Source organism: Echiichthys vipera (genome assembly GCF_963691815.1).
Source record: "Echiichthys vipera genome assembly, chromosome: X".
NCBI classification, from domain to species: Eukaryota; Metazoa; Chordata; class Actinopteri; order Perciformes; family Trachinidae; genus Echiichthys; species Echiichthys vipera.
The window spans coordinates 41019801-41040947 of NC_139825.1; the positions used below are offsets into that span (position 1 = coordinate 41019801).

A 21147-nucleotide genomic window follows, 5' to 3' on the forward strand; every position below is an offset into this window, starting at 1 on the left:
CGTGCCAATGTTCACATACAGCCAACTATAGTTGGAAGTAGACGTGCAACTTCTCCACTTCTGTCCTCTCCACATGTTGACTTTCTTTGTTTGGTTTTTACCCACCTCACTGCAGCTCTCTCTCTCTCTCTTTCTCTCTCTCTCTCAGCCTCATTCCTAATCTCACACCAAAAATGCAAGCTGTTTATTTGCGTAGGGCTGAAGCCATTCCATTAAGTAGCCCCACCAGGTGCTTTATCCCTAAAAGGGATTTGTTTTCTAAAATAAACGGAGAAAGCAAAGGACTGCCAAAGTGATATTTACCATGACATGAAGTGATTGCAACAAAGTCAAAACTATCCAAATAAGAAAGACTGCGTCTTGTAGGAACTTTTATTTAATTCCCTTACATAGTCAGAGACCTTCTTTAGACTGGGAACCATAAATAACTGTCCCTTTTAATGTTTCACAAACAATATATACATGTATAATATTGTTTTGGGGAGAAATTTGTACATATATTAAGTGTTATGTGATATTCCACCAGTTTTAGTACAGTATATTGTTTTGAAGTACAAGTAGTCTGACAGATGCTGGCCTGGGTTACCACAAAAAAAAAATTGGTGTAGTAATTTTGCTCAGAAGACAACAAATCAATCCATGTTATTAGTTCTATTTCATCTTTTCTGAAGCAGAGACACAAGGCCAAATCTAAAAAACAGAGCACAGACACTTTTTTTTCTAACTTTTGTGATTTCCTTTTCATCTCACTGTAAGACAACTCATCTGCGGATGGAATTTGCTTACTCCTGTCGCCTCAGTCAATCTCACACACAAAGACTATGTCACGTTAGCTGTCTGCACCTGGTAGCAGAAAGACATTATTAAAGCTCCTTGCTCCCCTCGCAGACCAGAGTTTATACGTCTGTCAATATGTTTCAGACCAAAAGAAGACATGTCTGTTTGATGCTGATAGAAAAATAGATTGAAACTTGCCAAACGCCTTTCCCTCAAAAAGATATTTTAAGTAGCTTCCAGATAACACATCTGTGATAACATTATCAGTGTGATTCTTTCTCCCTCAGAGAAGAAGATAATTCACATGAGAGTTTTTGGAGATGCAAGAGAAAATAAGAATGTTGCTCTATTGTGTGACATATTGCATTTAGCATAAGGCATGCATTTAACTGTTTAGCCAGACAATACAGAAGCGGGCGATCTGCCAGTGTGTGTTCAGATAGCAGCTGATGTGGCCACGGGAGCAGAGCATCAGATAGGAAAAGCAGACAACGGTCAGGTGAGGGTGTTTAGAAGGCTTCGACACATCCTGTGATCTCAATCAACAGGAAAAGGCAGAAGCACGCCGCTTTATAGCTCTGCCTGGGTCTCCATTATGACGTCTTTGTAGGGACAATAATTTTTCATTTTCACGCTGCCTTGCATCTATTCTGCCTGTCACTGTTTTTAACTACAGCAGCCAAGCTCGGAGAGTAGATTATGGTACTTAGAGTGCATGAAAAACACAGCAACAAAACCGCCAGTGACAGAAGCGTTTAACTTTCTTGCTAGAAATCTCCCCCATGTGGCACTTTTGCTACAGCGAGTTGTTTATTATGTTCCAAGCTAGGCATAAGCGATTAAAGGAGCTCTTAAGAATCAAAGTGTTATAAATGCATGGAAACACAGCCAGCTGTAAATGCCACGGAATTAGAAGCTTACCAAGCCTAATACTAATACATGGCAATTTTCAGCTTGATGCTGATATAAAGAAATTACTTTTTTTAAAATAAGCAATAAATGCAGTCAAGGGAACTATTACACAGGCCCTATTTTCATCCCAGCATAAATCTCCACACGACCTTTCCGTGGGTCCAGCTCATGAATCCACTTGTTTATTCTCAACACTCCCATGAAAAGTGGATTAAATAAAGCAACCTCAACAGCTAAAACTAAGTCAATATAAACCAAAGCATTTACAGCAAACGGACAAATTACAAAAAGCGGGAATGTTCTTCTCTCCCTTACATGGATTCATGAAATTCTAATTAAGTCCAACATGAGACGATAACATTTTTGAAGCACTCAAAACAGAGAAACATGTTTGGGGGAATCTGAGGATATTTCTAAGCAGAAGCACTTTTTTTTCGGGGAAGAAATGGATGTCATCAGGTCTGAATAAATTGACCAAAGAAAACAAGCCTACACACAGAGGCAGCCCTATCGCACAGATATGTCTATATGATGTTAAGAAATCCAGATATCGAAATCAAAGCTTTTGTCAGATGGCTAATACACTTTTCTTCCATTTCAATTAATGATAAATATGATATGATATATAATGATATTCTAAAAAGCATAGCTGGTTCATGTTTAGGAACAAATGAACACCATGCGTTCAAACACTAACACATACACTGCATTAGAGTCTATAGCACCTTAAAAAGAGCTTTAAGACAGTAATCCTATAAGCTGCTATGCAGGGATTTCTGCATTAGCAATGCAATCAAAATCACACTGGAAACTTGTGTCAATCATTAGGCTGATTTTACCACATTAACGTTAATTACACAACTATTTGGAGGATTTCAGGGCTGATCTTGCATCTGGAGCAGGCAGCTGAGGGGCCTGCTGAAGTGGACCTGACTATGCAGAGAATGCACTCCAGATAAACAGCAGCAACAGGAATCTTCCACTTCAATTTGCTCCAAGTCTGTTTTCCAAATGTGGGGGTAATTGTCTGAATCAAATAAAAGAGGAGTATAGGCTGTTTAACATATTGTGGTGATAGGGGCCTTCTCTTATAATGAGGAGAAAAGTAGTCTGCCTGATATCCTACAGCCATTGCTAACTGTAACGATGACAGTTACTGCTGCTTTTGCCTTTTCCAAACTCCACGGATGAATATTTACGATGGGAATAATGTATCAGTGATAGCTTTGTGTTAAAAATCATACAGTAGCCCAGAATTGCAATCATCATTTCTCTATAAGATTTAATTGGATTTGTTACATTTTTATTCTACATTTTTTGTTGCTTAACTGTTTGTCTTTGGAAAACCTCCTCTTCTCTTTGGAAAATCCCCTTGTAGGATTTCATTATTGATTTATCGTTTGATCATTTTCTCAATTAATCATTTAGTGACATACAATGTCAGAAAATTGTGAAAAATGTCAATCAGTGTTTTCCAAAGCCCAAGGTGACATCCTCAGATCTTGTCCATCTTGTCCATAATCCAAATATATTCAGTTAACTGTCATAGGTGTAAAGAAATCACACAATATTCACATTTAAGAAGCTAAAATCATTTCAGTTTTCTTACAAAAAGGACTCAAAATGATTAAAAGATTATCAAAACAGTTAGTGATTAATTTAATTGTTGACAACTAATCGATCGTCAATTATCGTTGCAGCTCTAGTACTTTTCTTTTTAAATGCTGTTTAAAGAAATGTATTCTAGGCATAACGCACACTAATGAACAAATCTAGCATTTTGTTTAAACTTAACATGAAAACAAAATATCAGCTATTAACATAAGTTCTTGGAAATAAGGATATGGAAATTATGCTATGAAAATACTAATATTTCCACAAGAAAAACAAGTAGAATGACTTGTGTTATTCTTCCTAATTTTACTGTATGTTTGGATATCCCCCCATGGACAGGGCATGTTGTTGCATATTTGAATAATCATATAATGGACTCAATTTCTAGTTGCAATTTCAAATACCAAAGTTACATCTCACAAATTTATAACTTAGAATAGCATTGTTGCTCTGTAACAGCCGTAAACAAACAAAGCTCAAATGCACAGTCATTTATGTGTCCTACAGTACAAGTCACAACATGTTGATGGAGGGAGAGAGTGAGCGAGAGACAGGAAGGACATGATAAAGATAGACAAAAAATAGAATGAGAGAAATATGATGTGGATGAAGCTGTTTGAGACAGAAAACAGACACTCCTGAAGTGTTAACTTCCGCCAACAGAGACACACACACACACACACACACACACACACACACACACACACACACACACACACACACACACACACACACACACACACACACACACACACACACACACACACACACACACACACACACACACACACACACACACACACACACACACACACACACACACACACACACACACACACACACACACACACACACACACTCCTCACCGGATTGCCACTCCAAACAAAAGTTCACATCCTGTGGGCCCCAAACCTTCTCAGGTAGGAAGACAGGTGTGAGGAGCAAACATAAGATATATCCACCAGAATGGCTGAGATGCCAAAGATAACAAGCATGAGTGCGGTAAACCTTCCCCTTCTTGTTTGGTAAACATGGCATTACCATATTTCAGCTTTTCCCGACAAATGTCAACATGGACAAACAGACAGATATCTCTGCAGTGGGCAACCTTATGTCCTCATGGCCTCATTTCATAGGAGTTCTTCAACAGTGCACAGTGATTTAAAAGTATCACACAACCGACTTCTTATTAACTCCTTTTTTGACCTTCAGTGAAACTGTGCCTTCAATACCAAGTGTTTCAGAATGATACAATATCCACATTCAATAGCACTGCAAGTATTGAAGTTATGAAAATAAGAAGAACCCCAACCCCCCCACTGCACAAAGGAAACAACAGGGAAGAAATCCATCGTGTGTTGGTATGTGTTCAGTGACTTTTTATGAAAAAAGTCTTAAAATGATCCTATTTTGTGTGCTTAGGTATTGATTGTTGGTTTATTATACTAGTATTGTATTGAAGTTTAAAATGCTGGTATTGTGACAACCTTAGTCCCTTTATTAGTAACCAAATCAGCAGTTTCTCAAACCACAGACAGACTGCACCTGTCGAACCCCCCATACCCACACCAACCCTCCCACCCTCTGGCCCTGCACATACACATTGCAAAATACAGTACACAAACAAGACAAACCCCACTGCATCCAGTTAATTATTAAGCCAATTCAATACAGCATCCACACACAAGTAGGAACAACAGTCTAGAGAATGATGGTGTGTTTACCTTCTACAAGGACTTCCTTATTTAAAGCAATCTTCAGTTCCTGCGACGGTAAAACAGCCTCCTTGCCCTGCGGAAACAAGATGGACAATTATTCAGAATTATTAAACAATTACCACTGCAGACCATAATGCTTGTCAACAGCACCCACACGACAATTTATGGTGATAACTATATACTACATGTTCCCTACCAGTTGCTGTTGATTACAATTGATAATGTGCCCGGACACTGTCTCATACGTGTTCTGCGATATCATCAGAAATAAATCTATTCTTTGCATTCCTGTGTTGTTTGCTTTCCTGTGTGTGGCTGGAGCTGCACCAGCCAGTCAGTGTACCTTCCTTTGCCGCTAGCAACATGCAGCCATTATTTCAGCTCCAAGCAGGGCAGAAGTCGACTTACGTCCCTACTACTGTCACCGTCACACTCATCCTTGCATATCCATCCGTCTGTTAACTACAGATACACCCACTGATGATAACAAATGAACAATGGTGCTGTCTGATGTGAGTGAGAGGTTTATTTGCAAGACAAAAACTTACAGTAGAGGCCCTACTCCCCCACCCCCCTGGTGGTGAACACAGTGTACCTGTACCTGCTGTGCATTTGACTCAGCTCCCCCTGGGCAACCCTGATCTGCATGCACACAGCTTTCCTAACTGAGCACTCAACCCAGGCAAGGAAAGATGACAAAAAGAGAAGGAAACAAAATCTTATTTTTATGGTAAACTGAGAAGTGACTGTGGGGCAATATCTCAGGTGCATGTGAATAAAAGCATTAAAGCATATCCAAATATGAAAGTAAAAAAAAAACACTCCCTCTCCCACTGTTCCCTTTTGCCGTTTACATTTGGAAGTCAAAACCGAGGCCAGGCAATTGTGTGGAAGTGTTTATCTAAAGCAGACTGAGCAAAGATAAAAAAAAAAAAAAAAGAAAAACACACCGGCCCAACTTGTCCGGTTTCAGCATTAATTATGTGTTAAATGCCCTTGTTGAAAACGCGAGTCAACATGCAGCTCACTCTGAACTCTACTGAGGGCTAAACAATCATCGAAAATGGACCATTCCCACACAACTACCCTATTATTGTGATTCATTACACTTCAATTAACATATCATCAATGGAATCGTAAATCAATGGTGAGTGGTGACAAATGACAGATATTTTCAGTTTCAAACTCCTAAACATCATTAATTCCCATCACCTGAAAGAGCCCCGGGAGCTAAATGAGTTTACCAAACCCATAACATCCATTTAGATAAATGTTCCATCATTTTAATGATGGAAAATTTGTATCGGAGAGAAAAGGCAACAACGGGATCCTGATAGCAGCTGTACGCCTTTTCTCCTTGTAACATAATGCCCATCTTGTAATGCCTAAACAGATAATTGTCTCCATTTCAAACAGCACAAAGCTGTAATATTGCCATTTAGAACAGTGGGGGTGCGGAGAACGTAGGGTGAGGATAAACAAGCACACGCTGCTTCGCCGGTTGGGAAAACCAAGCCCATCACACACTCCCACATTGATATTTTAGGGAATAGAACAACTCCTGGTTGAGATAATTACCCACCTAGGTGGGTTATGTGCATGCTCAGTAAGAGGCTTAAGCTAAGAATATGAATCCAAATGCAACAATTTCAAAAGACAAAGGGAACTAAGGAGCATTTTGCAAGGTTCTCTTGTAAAGTCTTGAGAGGATGGTGTAGGTGTTCTGTGTTAAACAAAGTGGAAAATAGCAACAACAAAGACTTTTGACAAAGAAAAACATTGGAAAAGTTGTTTCCTCATATGGACTCTGGACAATTTTGGATTTACCAGGTCCAGACATTATCCCAAGAGTCCCTTTAACACATGTCACAACGTGTCAGACATATACTCACGTAATACTACATTTGTTCTAGGTGAGGGGTGGCCCCTGAAAAGCGTGTAGGAGGCGGGACATGCCACAGATTACACAGAGCCGGTTCGTAATTTTTTCATAAACAACCGAGCTTTTCCTTGGATTTGTCTGATAATTTCATAATTTCTCCAGTTAGACATTTTCATTTCTGTCTTTGTGTAAATCAACCTTCTTCTTCACCCTCAGATGTTTGTTTTCTTCCAGTTTGGCACCAGCCACATGATAGAAACATCGTCAATACACCCGCTCACTCGCTGTAAATTTTCTGGACAATGACCTGCTCTATTCATGCATGGGCTCAATCAGACATTACATACTTTGTACTAGGGAGCTGAGGAGTAAAGCCTGTTTAATATGCTGTCCAGGTGTTTTGGATATTTGTGTTCCCACATACAGCTCTGCCAGGTAAAAATAATAATAATAATTTTAGGTTTGCAGTGCATGTGTGAAAGAGCTATAGTAGGTAAAAGACACTTGTGTGCAATAGATAGCATGGCTGTTGGCCTAATACCTTTACAGGATCAGATAAACCAAATAAATGTTTCCGTTCTCTATGCAAATAACACAGGTATAATTTTAATGGGGGGGGGGGGGGTGCATGCAAACACCCTATTTTCAGCAGAAATAGTGATAGGAAATAGGAAATAATGGTAATGAACTGCTGTGGCTACATGTGAGCATGAACAAAGACTAATTTTATTCTGTCCATAAACCTGTGAAGTGGACTTCCCTATTAGTGAGGGGGTCACGGCTTCACAATATGCTCTCTAGTACTAGGTATGTTATCAGTGCCTATGGCTTTGTTGTAAGATTGCATGTTCAAAATATGAATTAATACCCCTCCACTGAAACGCACCCAATCCCAACAAAAGGCCCGTATTCACCGTGGACAGCTCTTCAGCTCCTCTAATGGACAGGCTCTCCTCACTTCACACTGTGCAGACAAAAAGATGAGGGCCCATGAATATTTACCACTAAGTAAAGTTATTCCATTAATTGCTCTAAGCACGCTTAATACTGTATCTGTGGCTACCTCTGTGGTGGCTAGTTAATGAACCTTCACACATCATTACCATATTAATTAATGCTCAACTCAATGGTTGTCAATAGGAGGCTGCCAGAGTTGTCTCTCGGCTCTTTACAGCCCATCCGGGATGTTTCGATCACTTAGTATCAGCACCTGAATAAATCGACAGTATCTATTTATCATGCCAGGGCCTAATGGTGTGTTTGAATACAATGAAAATGTAGAGACATTCCACTCCTCAAGGCTGGGGAATCTGTTTTAAGAGCATTGTGTAACTAAGAAGAGGGCGTAGGAGAGTTTGAGTTCAGTAATATCTACTGTATATACAGGGTCATTGCTGTTTGTTTTTAGGGTGTGTGCAGGAAATTTTCCAAGTCCCTGTCTGTACTCCGAAACACAGGAAAATCAAAAGCATGAGTCACTTCTCAACAAGCACAGCTGCTTACTGTATGATCTGATCTGCTAAAAAGGCTGACTGCACACTATTTTCTCCCTCTTTTCTTCTGGGCTTTTATTAAGAAGGACTGATTAAATGAAAAACATTGCTAAGTCTCATAAAGACAAAAAAAAAAAAAGTCAGCATTTGAAAAATGTGAAAAAACAAGCATTGTTTTTTGGTCTTTTTGATGTGATTGGCAGGATCCTGGCATTATATTGTAACACCCACACAGACTGAAAACAACAGCACTTTCTGACACGCAAACAGACTCAAAACCCACCAATTAAACCCAACTTCAACTCAGCCAGCCCTTATTCTTGGTGCTTTTTTCCCATTCTTTTTTTCTCAGCTTAAAAGGCAACAGTGCAGTCTGGTGAATGTCAGGCCTGTCTGATCCCCCCGATTCTTTGGACCTGCCCTCACGTTTTGCTGAGCTAAGAACAAAGTACACAGAGTGCAAACAGAGAGCTTTGCTGCCTTAATACCAAGGAAGTGGAATTTCATTCCTCACCCAAAACAAACAAGGCCACACATTTCTTTACACTATTTAAATGAGCTCATTTAGAACAAAAAACCCTATCAAGTGGATATCCAGTGCACAGCCCTCTGTTCCTTCGGAAGTCTATCTATCCATGAGAAAAAGCATTAGAAAACTGCACTTTGGGAATTATTTTGTCTGTCACAGCTGGGGCAGCTCAGGATCCAAACCAGGATGAAGAAGTCCCACTTTGCACGTGAAATTAGATCAGCACAGTTAAAAGTTTAACCCTGATCACACACACATACAGTAAAGCACAGCACACAAAGGGCCAAAACAAAGTTGACATTATGCGATCCTTTCTTTTTTTTTAAGAACCATTCTCCTTTCTACCCTGTCAAGTAGAAGAACTGTCAATTCTACCCGGCCATTTCAGGTCTCCACTCTTGCTAAGGTCCCAGCTCCTCTCAGACCATGGATCCTGTGTGCTATTAATATCAATAAGCTGCAGACTCCATTTCCACAGACAAAGACAAAGGGAGAACAAGAGGCGATGAGTGAGGGGAGGAACTAATACCCTCACGCATCACCGTGGGGTTACCACTTACTTTCACCTCTAACCCTGCTGCACTGAAAAAGGGAACATTTCGCACATAAACTGTTTCACATATATGCAGGCACCCATACACATACAGTTCTGCTACTGCATGCAGACACACAGCAGAGCAATAAAAATATAGGCCAACTGCTGGGTGATATCTTCCTAGAATTTGTACTGCTGCCACGATAAGTGGGCATAGTCGATGGACATCAGAAATTTAAACTGACACATCATTTTCTAAAACACCTCAACTCATTATAACATCTGATTGTCTTTAATAGCACTAAATCATTGACATTTGTGATGTCAGTTTGTCTTTGGCTTCACGTCATTGGTCGATTGAGCGGCTCCAATCAACGCTCCAGTTTTAGAAAATGGCGACTGCAGCAGATTCCAACTCGGTTCAATATATTACTGCCATTACTTAGTCAGCCATACAAATAGTTCAGATTTTTGAAGTGTGGTTGTAGAAGATACTTATCAGTGAGATGCAGGAAGGAGTACAGACAATGATTTAAAAAAATTAGTGCTGTGTGTACGGCTAAATGTGTTTTAGCCACTGAAAAACGGCCCACCTAAAATGTTTCCCATGTCCACTATATATTTTAAATATTATCATCGCTTTACCTTGCCTCCACACAGCCCTGTTTAAGTTGACACGGGGAGATGAAGCTATTCTATGCTCTCATCGAAACCACCAGACTCCTGTGACCAAAACATTAATTTTACCTCACAGAACACAGGAGTTGCTCATCTACCGCTGCCTTGATTGATTTGTTTTTGTTTGGATTTTTTAATGTTTGAGTTGCCACTGTAAACCTACAGTTTTGCACTTTTATTGTTTTTATATTACTTTTTTGTACTGCATTATACAAAGACATACCCTTTGTCAAGATAAAATGAATTAAAATTAATACTGACTTTTGGGATTTAAGTAAAATAAAGCTTTTAGAGGAATCAACTAATTGATAGAATGGTTGATAGATTAATTTAGATCATTAGTGGCAGCCTGAATCATTTGTAAATTGAAATGTAAACAACACGTTCCTCCATTAATCAGGTTAAACTATACAAAAGTTGTTTTTTATTCTTATCTCCCATGATCTTCTTCATGCTCATCGCAATTCATATATTTAATTACTATTAACCTACGGAGATACCTGTAACAGGATTTTGTATTGATTATTGTAGTTCATATAGAAGTTTAATTCATCATTCACACACTTTAAATGAAATTACCTTTTTTGAATATTAAAATTGCACTTATTATTACTAACTTGTTTATTACTAGCATTACTACTAGCATTTGATCATTTTAGGATTTTACTATGTATTGTTTTTCACTTTCACTACTTGCGTTTTGTGTTTTAATATCTGTTATTGATTTTGTTTTTTGTAAAGCACTTGAGCTGCATTTTATGTTATGAAAGGTGGTATATAACTAAAGTTTATTATTATATTATTGTATACTATATTGTATAGCATCTAGATACTGGGCATGGAGTAACACTTACTCCAGAACTACAGTAAAACCCATTGCTATCTACACCAACCCTGTCAATCACTTACAGAACACACCTACAAACACACTGGGAATGCACACGTACATACACTAGCGTCCCATAAAAGGCAAGAGAGGAGGAGGAAGAGGAAAGATAATTAAATCTTTACAGACTTACCCATGAACAGTTAAACAGGCGTTCATCATGTTCATGAATCTGTATATTGATGCAGATTCCCTCCAAGCACTGACTGTTTTGAAATCCACTTCTGAAGAAGAGGAGAAAGCTGCCAGTGAGGTATGGCGTAGTTGAAGTAGCGTGTGGTTGTGGAGTGGCTCTGTGTGTGTGTGTGTGTGTGTGTGTGTGTGTGTGTGTGTGTGTGTGTGTGTGTGTGTGTGTGTCAAAGAGTGTGTCAGAGAGAGAGAGAGAGAGCCCAGGCTGCAGTATTAAGAGGGACTGGAGGTATGTGGTCTAAACACAACAAAAGCTGGTGCCTTGTTCTAGATTAAATATGCAGGAAGAGGCCCCTTTGCATAAACACAAACACTCAGCAAATGAAGAACTGGCACAGAGCAGATGCCTGCTGAGAGCCCTACCTGTCCTGGCCTCTTTTAATTAGACAAGAGCAGGCAGAACAAATGAACATCAACACGGTCACACGAGGCAGAACAAAAGGAGGGAGGTAAAAAAAAAGGAAAATACTTCCTCAATCCTCAAAAATGTCCTTAATGAGAAGAACAGAAGTTCGTAGAGAAGCTGTAAAAACACTGCATAATTTTCACAAGTCACAAAGAAGATATTTGAGTTTTTCTGGTATGATGTCTTATTTGTACCTTGTCAGATACTGAACGTGAGCATTTTACAGTAAACAAACTTTACTAATTACTTTGCCAATGTTACTTTGCTGATTGGTGATAAAGCTGTATTCTATCGAACTGTCTGATATAATAAAAATATACAAAAATATATAAGATCGTGATGAGAACATGAAGACTTCAACTTGAAACTGCTTAATTACAACTTAAAACATTAATTACATTTTAAAATATCAGATTTAATTAATTAAAGTAGGTCGTTTTTGGCGAGGGTATTCATTTAAGTGTGTCCTCGATTTTTTAATTTTTTTTTTCAAAATGCACCTTATGATCCTTTAATTCATCTTTACATATGCTTCTCCTCTCCACACGTCCTGATGGAACTGTATATATGGAAAAGGAAAATGGATTGTAATCAGCAGAAATAAAATGATTCTTACAAAGTCCATGTTTTCCTTTCTAAAGTGACTCAAATACGTCCCCACTTTCCTTTCTCGCTCTTAAGCCCCATACACACTGCCTGTTTGTTGCGGCCCTGTTGCGGCGCTGTTGATCCTTTAGTAGGACCCACCGTCTGTGTGATAGGTACAGAGACAAAATGGCGGGACAGATTTGTTGCGCCTATGAGCTTATATCAGAGGTAGTCACAGAAACAGTGCCCAACTGACATCTTTGTGACTGGGAAAGCTGCCAGGGTGGAACGACACAGAGTAGTTGACCCACAGTAGCTGACCCACAGTAGTTGACCCACAGTAGTTGACCCACAGTAGCTGACCCACAGTACGTAAAAAAGTGACAAAGTAGCATTCGGAGTAGCCTAACTTACAGAAAACACTGTGTGTAATAGTCCACCTTCTCCTCCCCTCTCTCAGTGTGCAGGTGTCGCGGCGCTGCAGTCCCTCTGTCCCTCCCTCTACTGATAGTTGTGTTATGTATAAAGCTAGTGGTCTTGGGATGAGTGGTTGATTAACAGTGTGGATCGGCTCACATACACTAGACACTGACGCTCTTTTGTTTCTGGAACACCGGCATTCTATGTGAAATCCCAACTGAGGTGCCCAGGGCTCCAGACTGCGACCAAAATTTGAGAGTGTGCATCTGAATTTTACATCTGGTCGTGCATGTGCGCGGTACCTTGCAAAGACACCTGCAGCACCACCACAGCTCTCTGCTAAAATCTACCCTGCTGTAAAGAAAATACTCACATCTTAAAAAAGTGTTCAAATCTTGCCGCGTCTCGTTCTCGTGGACTTATATATACTTATACGTATATCGTGTATCGTCTTGTCTCGTCAGCTGAGGGTCCCGTCATACCCCTTGATCTGAATGTATGGTATATTTTTTAATATAGTGCAGTCATGGTAGCGATAGTGCTGTTGGTTTACTTTCTACAGGCGTGTTTCCACTAACCCTATAGAGTGGTCGCTCGGAAAGTTTCAGGGCATGCCCTCTTAGGGCGCACTCACACTGTCCATCCGTACCGTGTCCCGTGCTTTAGGGTACTTGTCCCCCCCTCCCTCTCCCCCCGCGGCCCAGGTCCGTTTGTACTCACACTGCCTGGGCCTCGGTGTGAATGCTTCTTGCCTGTCCATACGGCATCCAGCCGTAACACGTCACACGCATTGATTGACGTCATCGGGATGCGTCGCTTTGTTTACAAATCTTTCCATAGACAACTGAGTTTTCGTGCGTCATGTCCGACTGTTTTTGAATATTTTCATCAGACCAAATCCGCATCACACCAATGTGAACCTTTCGGCGCCATCGCTTTAAATGTCTGCGCATGGTCCGTCCTTCTTTTTTTCTATGTCCGAACAGGCGCACATAAAATGACGTCAGAACCGCTGTAGGCCTCATGCTGGTACACGTGCGCACGCTTGTGCTCGTACATGTGCAAACGTGCTTAACAAAAGGGGCCGTGGACGGCAAGCGTGCGGTATAGTTGCACTCACACTGGTCAAACGAACTAGACTTTAGCAGTGAAACGTCCTGGGGCACAGTACGGATGGACAGTGTGAGTTTGCCCTTCAATTGCCTTTCACTCGCAATGTTTCCATTACAAAAAAAAGCCCAGACAGGGATTTACGAGACTCCGGAGGTGACGTATCTCTGTGAATGGGTTTAGATTGCCGGCGATCAGCTAATCAGTGATACAGCGCTGCGCCCCACTTCTTCTAAGTGAGAAATACAGAATAGTTGTAATTTGATTTAAGGTGGCCTGTATGACCCACAATGTCAACTTATGTGCAAGTAACTTAAAAGAAAACACTCCACCTTAAAGATTTGACTTGCTGTGAAAGTGTGTGTTGACAGACAGGCCATCACCCAGTTTGCAGTACTACCGTTACGGTGTGTGTGTGTGTAAATGGGAGAGAGAGAGGGAGCACACAGCAAAGTGCCGTGCCAGTGCATGCACAGATGATTTTTGTGCTGCGTTCTACTACACCACTGGATAAAAGTGACTACTCTACTTCACCGTGTTGTTGTGGCGTCTGCACTACCACACGACACACCCTGCTCAGCGTTATCCAATCAGCAATCGGGTATATCTCAGGGGACAAAACAGGCCCTGCTCTCTGAAAATTTCTAGTTGCGCCCCTAAAATTTTCAGCTAGGGGCCACAGTGCTCCTAGCTGAAAAAAGTTAGTCTGGAGCCCTGGAGGTGGCTTTAAAAGCTAGCGATGTGGCGTACCTTAATTACGCTGCTGTTGTTCAAAGGGGCTTTCTTCTTTTCTTCGAGACAGGAATGCAAACGTGTGTGGTGTTGGAGGAAACTACTGGGAGAACACTGACACTGACACTGTTATTTTTTTTATTTAAAGCCTGTGCGCTGAGTGACACATAGTGGTGTGGCCAGTCAAAAATGACATTTTCATGTGAAACCAACTCAAATGGATCAGGGGGAAGAAGGGTGAGGTGACACTAGGTGAAGGGAGGCTGTAAAGGGAGAAATTGAGGGGTGAAAGGGAGTCAGAGAGAGAGAAAGGAGGGCAGAAATGAGACCTCTGGAAAATAAACAGGGTGTAGGGTTTCAAAGGCGAGGGGGACACAAGCATTCCGTTGTTCAAGCCAATTATCAGTGGAAAATAATAACAACAGATGGATCCAGAGCAGCCAACTTGTGCCGGAGCACCGTGGCGCTGGAGAACAGATGATGAAATGTGAGAGTGCTGTTGGAGGGGTTGGGGTGTACATGTGTGTGTGTATGTGTATGTGTATGTGTGTGTGTGTGTGTGTGTGTGTGTGTGTGTGTGTGTGTGTGTGTGTGTGTGTGTGTGTGTGTGTGTGTGTGTGTGTGTGTGTGGAGGGTGGGGGGTGGGTACAATCTCTTAATCTCACACACAGCTCCACACACCAGATGTGAACTTTCACAAGGACAGTTTGATATGTGCTCTCTGGTCACCACTTGGGCCGCGCGGCTTGGGCATGCCAGACAATGGCTTGGTCAACACCTCCAGAGGGGCGTCTGAACTCAGATGACGCACATGGGTCCTGTGTTGCAGTGTGATAAATTCAAATCTGTGCATTCATTTTATGTCCAACTAAGCATGGTCATCTGACGGCGAACACATGCTTGTGGCTGTAAGGGGATAACTACACAACAACCTGAAGCAGGACGAATTATGATTTTTATTTTTTTTTGTTCTGCCCCACATTTTTTTTTATTCAGATCAGCACACATCCCATATGACCTGTTGTGATGTTCTCATTTGATGTTTTCCGGCATGTCTAACATTCACAGACAGGCAGATGCAACAGTGCGGCTAAGAAAGACCTTGACATTGACTCTAGCTTCATTCACAGATCCCTCATATCAGCCACAGACTGACAGACTGCAGCAGAGGGGGCTGCAACCTTAAAACAAAACCAGTTCTCTGTGTGACTTGTCAAGGGTGGGAGATGTCTGCAGATAGTACTACAAAAGATCTGCCCTTCCTTTTCACAAGAAAAGAGAAGTTTTCGTTTCATTAACTCCAGACTAAAGCGTAATTATCTCCCTATAGACCTTAATCACCAACAGAAGGATAATAGAACAAAAAGCAGTTTCTTCTTCAGTCATTACATTTTTTTTTAAGATTGTTGTCCTTTTTTCCCCCCTCTCCTCTGAACTTTAGAGTCCATCAAATGAACGCAAAAGAATAATGGTGGCCCAAGTGATTTTCAAATATTGTCTGTTGGCCACTTAGCTTAAGCGTGCTATCTTTGCCCTTTCTCTATCTGCCCGTTTGGCCTGATGGCCGATGGCCACTGAGAGGAGAGGGCAAATACCAGGAGCAGCCATACAGATGACTCAAGTGGTAAATGACAATGATTGAAAATGCTTGAAATAAAATCCGTTCCAACACTAAACATCACTTTGGAATTGTATATAATCCAAATGATTAACATTGCTTGAAGGTGCTTGTGATACCATATCCCCCAGATGATAAATCCCTGGAGAATTGCACATAAGGATTTCTACCAAGAAAAAAAAAAAAGAATGGAAAACTTTGCCTAGATTTAATTAGCTTATGAGAAATAATTGCCATTAGCAAATCTCATCAAATGGGGTTGAGGCGTTTTGCTTGGGAAAAAAAAAAGTCATATTTTTGGTCGATGGGGAGACAAAGGGCTTTCAAACAGGAACTGGCGAGCCATCAGCCGTTTTAGTGCACTGAGACTGAGGTCGAGTTAATTAGACTATTGTCATTTTAATCAGGACAGCTCAGCGACCATCACTGCCTGAAAGAGCCGGTGGACTAAATGGCTGAGGGGTTTTCGTGTGTGTGAATGTATGTGCGCGTGTGCTGTATAGATGTGTGTGTTGGGCCCGAGGTGTCACCCATCTATGGGTTATGGAGTATGGTCTGGTTCTCTTACATGCTTAGAACATTAATGAGCTCGAGACACACCAAGGAAACAAAGAAGCCTGGAGGATCACCAGGGGACACTACTCGCCTCTGCTCTACTCATGTCTCTGTTCATTTGAAAATAATTTAAATATCAAATATTTGAAATAATTTGCTTCTCCCTGGCTATCAGATTTTGAATGGAGAGTCTTTCATGTCTTCGTTATTATGTTCTTCGGTGGCATTAGCATTTAAAACATAATCAATGTAACCATATTTTCTAGGTGCTTGCCATTATGGTACAATAATGGTTTATTTTTGTCTGATTTCCATATTTTATGAATACAATCGGAAATCCGTAATAACAAACCAAAGAATGGCAAATGATATATCAAATCTTTGCTGAATATCATTAATCTAAATAGAGGTTTAATCAAAACTGACAAAGGACTGGATTTATTCTAGGCTCACTCAATGGAATTTACTTTATGCCACCTTTAGTGAAAGAAATAAGGTAAAGAGGATAGAGCTGACACTAGTCTCATTTGAGTTTAGCTCCCAGCCCTCAGAGTGAGAGTAGGGAGGAGGTGCTGTCAGTGGTGCCCTGCCAATCAGCAGGGGTGATAAAGCAGCCAGCCAATTTCCACACCGAAAACATCTTTGTAACTTTTCCCCTGGCCATAGTTTAGGTCATCTGTGGACAAGGTGACAAAGGTAACCTGCAGACAAATGCTGGTGAACTTCCCCCTGTGACACTGCTGTCAGCCTCGGGGCAGGATTGGCCAGTGACATACTAGTGCAATATTTCATATTCACCAACCTCAAGGGAAGCTGCATTAAAAGGAATTGGAGCAGTTTGAGCACTTTCGACTCCATGCCACTTTCTACCGTGTCTGTTTATGATTATATTAATAGTTCCGTAAGTTCATCGTTTCTAACACTGGCCATTAATATTTCACAGGAACTTAATATTAATCTGATCAGAAATTATCTTCCTTCAATAATTCAATATACGCATTAATTATTCAATAAAAAGAATGAGCAGCATATTTGAGTAGAAAAAACTGGAGACATTCAATGACTAAATGTGGAAATGAAGCCAAAGAGGTCACATTACAGCACCAAGTTAGCTAAATATAAAAACATCTGCCTCTGAAACGCCAGATTTCTATGAGCAACTTCAACTGGAATGCAGCTTGTTAGCAAGGGAAGCTAACAACCATGGCATTTCACCTTAGACTGGTCTGTAATCCAGACTTAAATGTACTGACTAACCGAGGGGCTGCAGGATGCTGTATCTACCTGTGTACATTCAGAGATAAGACAGACGTGCAGACTGTGAAGCCTCTGCTCCATTAAAAGCACAAAACTACCCAAGTTCTTCCATAAGAGATTTACAGGGATTAGATGGTGAAATAAAGGCCTAATCTTTATTTGACAAGGAAGCCAATCTCTGGCTCATTGGTCAACCCCTTGCGGTAGGCCCCTCTCTCACAACTCACTCTCACTGCTACACATCTCCGGCTTATTTAAAACCACATTTAGAATACATACTGGGCCTTGTATGAGGTCTCAATCCAATTTTCATATAAAAAAGTGTCATTTTTCAAGAGAGAAGTGTGCAGATACACAGTGCTAGAAAGACTTATTCTATAAATGATGTGCTATATTGGGTCAGAGCCTTACCTGCATGTGAGTACATCTTGATGGCTATTTCCTTTTGTAATTTTCCTTTTTGGGGGAGTAGGTTTATGCCTGATTGAAAATCTACCCAATTTCCATCTGCTGTTTAATGACAGATGGAAAGAGATATTTCATGGAGATGTATAGTCGAGACTGATAAACTATTAATCACACTGCTGGACAATGACACCAGCTAAATTTAAACACAAAGTGAAAAGGCATCAAGTAACAGCCTCCCTTATTCCTTAAATTATTCATTATGGGGCTGTTATTGCACAGCATATAACATTAAAATATTGCAGATTAATTACAGTGTGTGCTGATGGTGGATACAGATGTTCAAGCTCGAACTGGTGATCCTTTACAATTTTTAACTATTTCATATAGTGTTCCTCTTCCTCTCAAAACCTGAATGACATGAATAAGACCTGGTTATATAGTGAAATGTTTATTTGTTAAAATATAGAACAAAATGTCTAAAGGGATCCTGTGTGGCAAACTATTCTTAAGGATTTTAGTTTTTGCATTGCATTCCAACACATCATGTTTCTGTTGGTAGCACTATTTTCTTTGAAAGTTTGGTTATGTTAGCTAATACACTCTGCGTTATGTTTAAAGGTCCCACATTGTAAAAAGTTAGATTTGCATGCCTTTTTTTATAATAAATCAGATGGAGCTGCTATAGAAATACTGTGAAAGTATCAAACCACTGAATCCACAGAGAACAGCTTGTGTTCAGAAACTGCATCTTTAAACGAGCCAGCACAACTTCTGTACATTGTGATGTCACAACTATACTGTAAAACACTGACCAGTCGAGAAGGGTTTAACTGCCAGGTGGCCCATTATCACTGCAAGTCAGCTACCTCAGTGGTTTTATTTTGTTTCCCCAATAACTGCAATAAAATAAAGATATATATATATATATATATATATAATATCTCCTACTCCTGCTCTCTCTCCTCCTTAATCTCTTGAAAAGGTTGTCTGTTATATTAACGTATGTAAATAAAAATCAGATTAAGCTAACACTGGAAAATTAACATGGTAGGTCATGGTAAAAACTTGGTGGTACAGTTATCAGATGTTATTCTCCTCTGACTGGCAGACAAAGGCTTTGTTTGTGCGCTCTATATTCTCCACTCAAGTGTTCTCGCTCTCTCGCTCTCTTCCTTGTATCATCCCCAACACACATCAGCAAACAGAGTTGTACGCAAATACTAAAAGCCATAATGCAGTATATTGTTTGGTGTTACTATTTGAATATGTAAATGGTGTGTTTTAGATCTAGATATTCCCATTTCAATTTCCATACACTGTGCATGCTGAATGCAGACAGTTAAGTTTGCCCACGAGCCAAGTTGAAGACTATGTGAGCTTTTGCATATTTTCTACACAATATTGGTTTGACATGCCATCATTTTCATGATTATGTTCTTGCTTCATACATACTTGTTAACAAAGCCAGTTACCTATGTTTAATAAATGACTGCTGTACGTGGCCAGTGTCAGAGCCACAGAGATGAGTATGCGAGTATCTCCCACGTACATGTCACTTAACCAAATTGACAAAGCTGATAAGCCATATTTACATAGCAGTGTTGCTGGGCGTGATTACTATCGGTAAAACTTCCCCCCCTCCCCCACACTTTAATGGAAAGTTGGGATATAACTTAGTGTGGGTCACATCTGCCCTCGGGAAAATAGCTCAATTACAGCCGTGGATATAAACACTCATGTGGCTGTCGGAGTGGTAAACAGATGTAGGGTGACAGTCTGTAGTACATGATCAGTCAAGCAGCTGTTGCTGCACCTTCATTCATTCACTTGTTCTGATGATGAATTCCAATTTCTCCCCCCACAGCTGAACATGTGACCATACTATTTGCTTACAGGGCAGTGGCAATAGGCAGATTAAGCTGTTGAGAATATCATTAACATGTTCCCTGTGTAAAGCTAACGCCTGCTGCACTTTTACTGCCACTGTCAAACACAACAATTAGTTGGCATGAAGTGGACATTATGTATGGACTGAGTGCAACTTTAGTCCATGTCTCTCTGTACAGGCCTCTCTGTTGTGATCCAGAAAAAAGACAATATAAAGAGCATTCTGGATTGTGTCAAATGGTGTTATTTTGTCTTAGCATTTGTACTCACGAAGTGTATCAAAATGGACATCCCCTTTGGCTGTTGTCTCATTGGGAGTCTACCTGTCACACAGTTGATATGACATCCTTTGAATGCAGTGTGTACATGTGATCAGAGCAGCAGCAGCAAGCACCCAGATGACAAAGTGACTAGGAGTGTCAAAGCAGCCTACAAACAGGCCTGTCCTCTTCCAGACATGAAGCTGGGAGCAGCAGAGGCGCTGCCTTGTCTCATCTGCCAGCAGCACTCGCTGCCTCTCCGCTTCATCACAGTAACCATGTCTGATGGTGTGCACAACTCCATGCTGGACGGCTGTTTTGATTTCAGCCCGTGTGACACATCTGTTGCTTGTCACGTTGTGTTGTGCATGTCTGTGAGCTGAGCGCGACCAGGGCAAATGTGCTTCTCATCCTTCTGTCCATGTTTACAAACAGGGCTCGTGCCTACAAACAGGCCAGCATGGTACACATCATGTGGAAGGTCAGGAGGCCTTATGAGACACTACATGCACCTGTGCAGCTGGTGTCACAAGCCATCAATCGCCTCCAAATGTGTGCTGTGTAGACTGTGGAATGTGAGTGCTCTGTATTAAAAGATGCATTATCTGCTAATAAAACCTGTATGAAATCTTAAGTAAAAGTCAGAAGTAATTTCCGTGTTGATTGTGGCTAATAGGAAAAAAAAAAAAAGGT

General features: G+C 40.7%; 1 protein-coding gene across 4 annotated transcripts in view; it reads right to left on the reverse strand.

The window, feature by feature from the left end:
• foxp1b (forkhead box P1b) overlaps nucleotides 1-21147 on the reverse strand; it is a 170573-nt gene that overhangs the window by 105216 nt on the left and 44210 nt on the right. For all 4 annotated transcript variants that reach the window (XM_083938877.1, XM_083938875.1, XM_083938876.1 and 1 more), the window contains exon 4: nucleotides 5028-5094. The gene's annotated coding sequence lies outside the window, so the exon portion shown is untranslated. The remainder of the gene's footprint in view (nucleotides 1-5027; nucleotides 5095-21147) is intronic.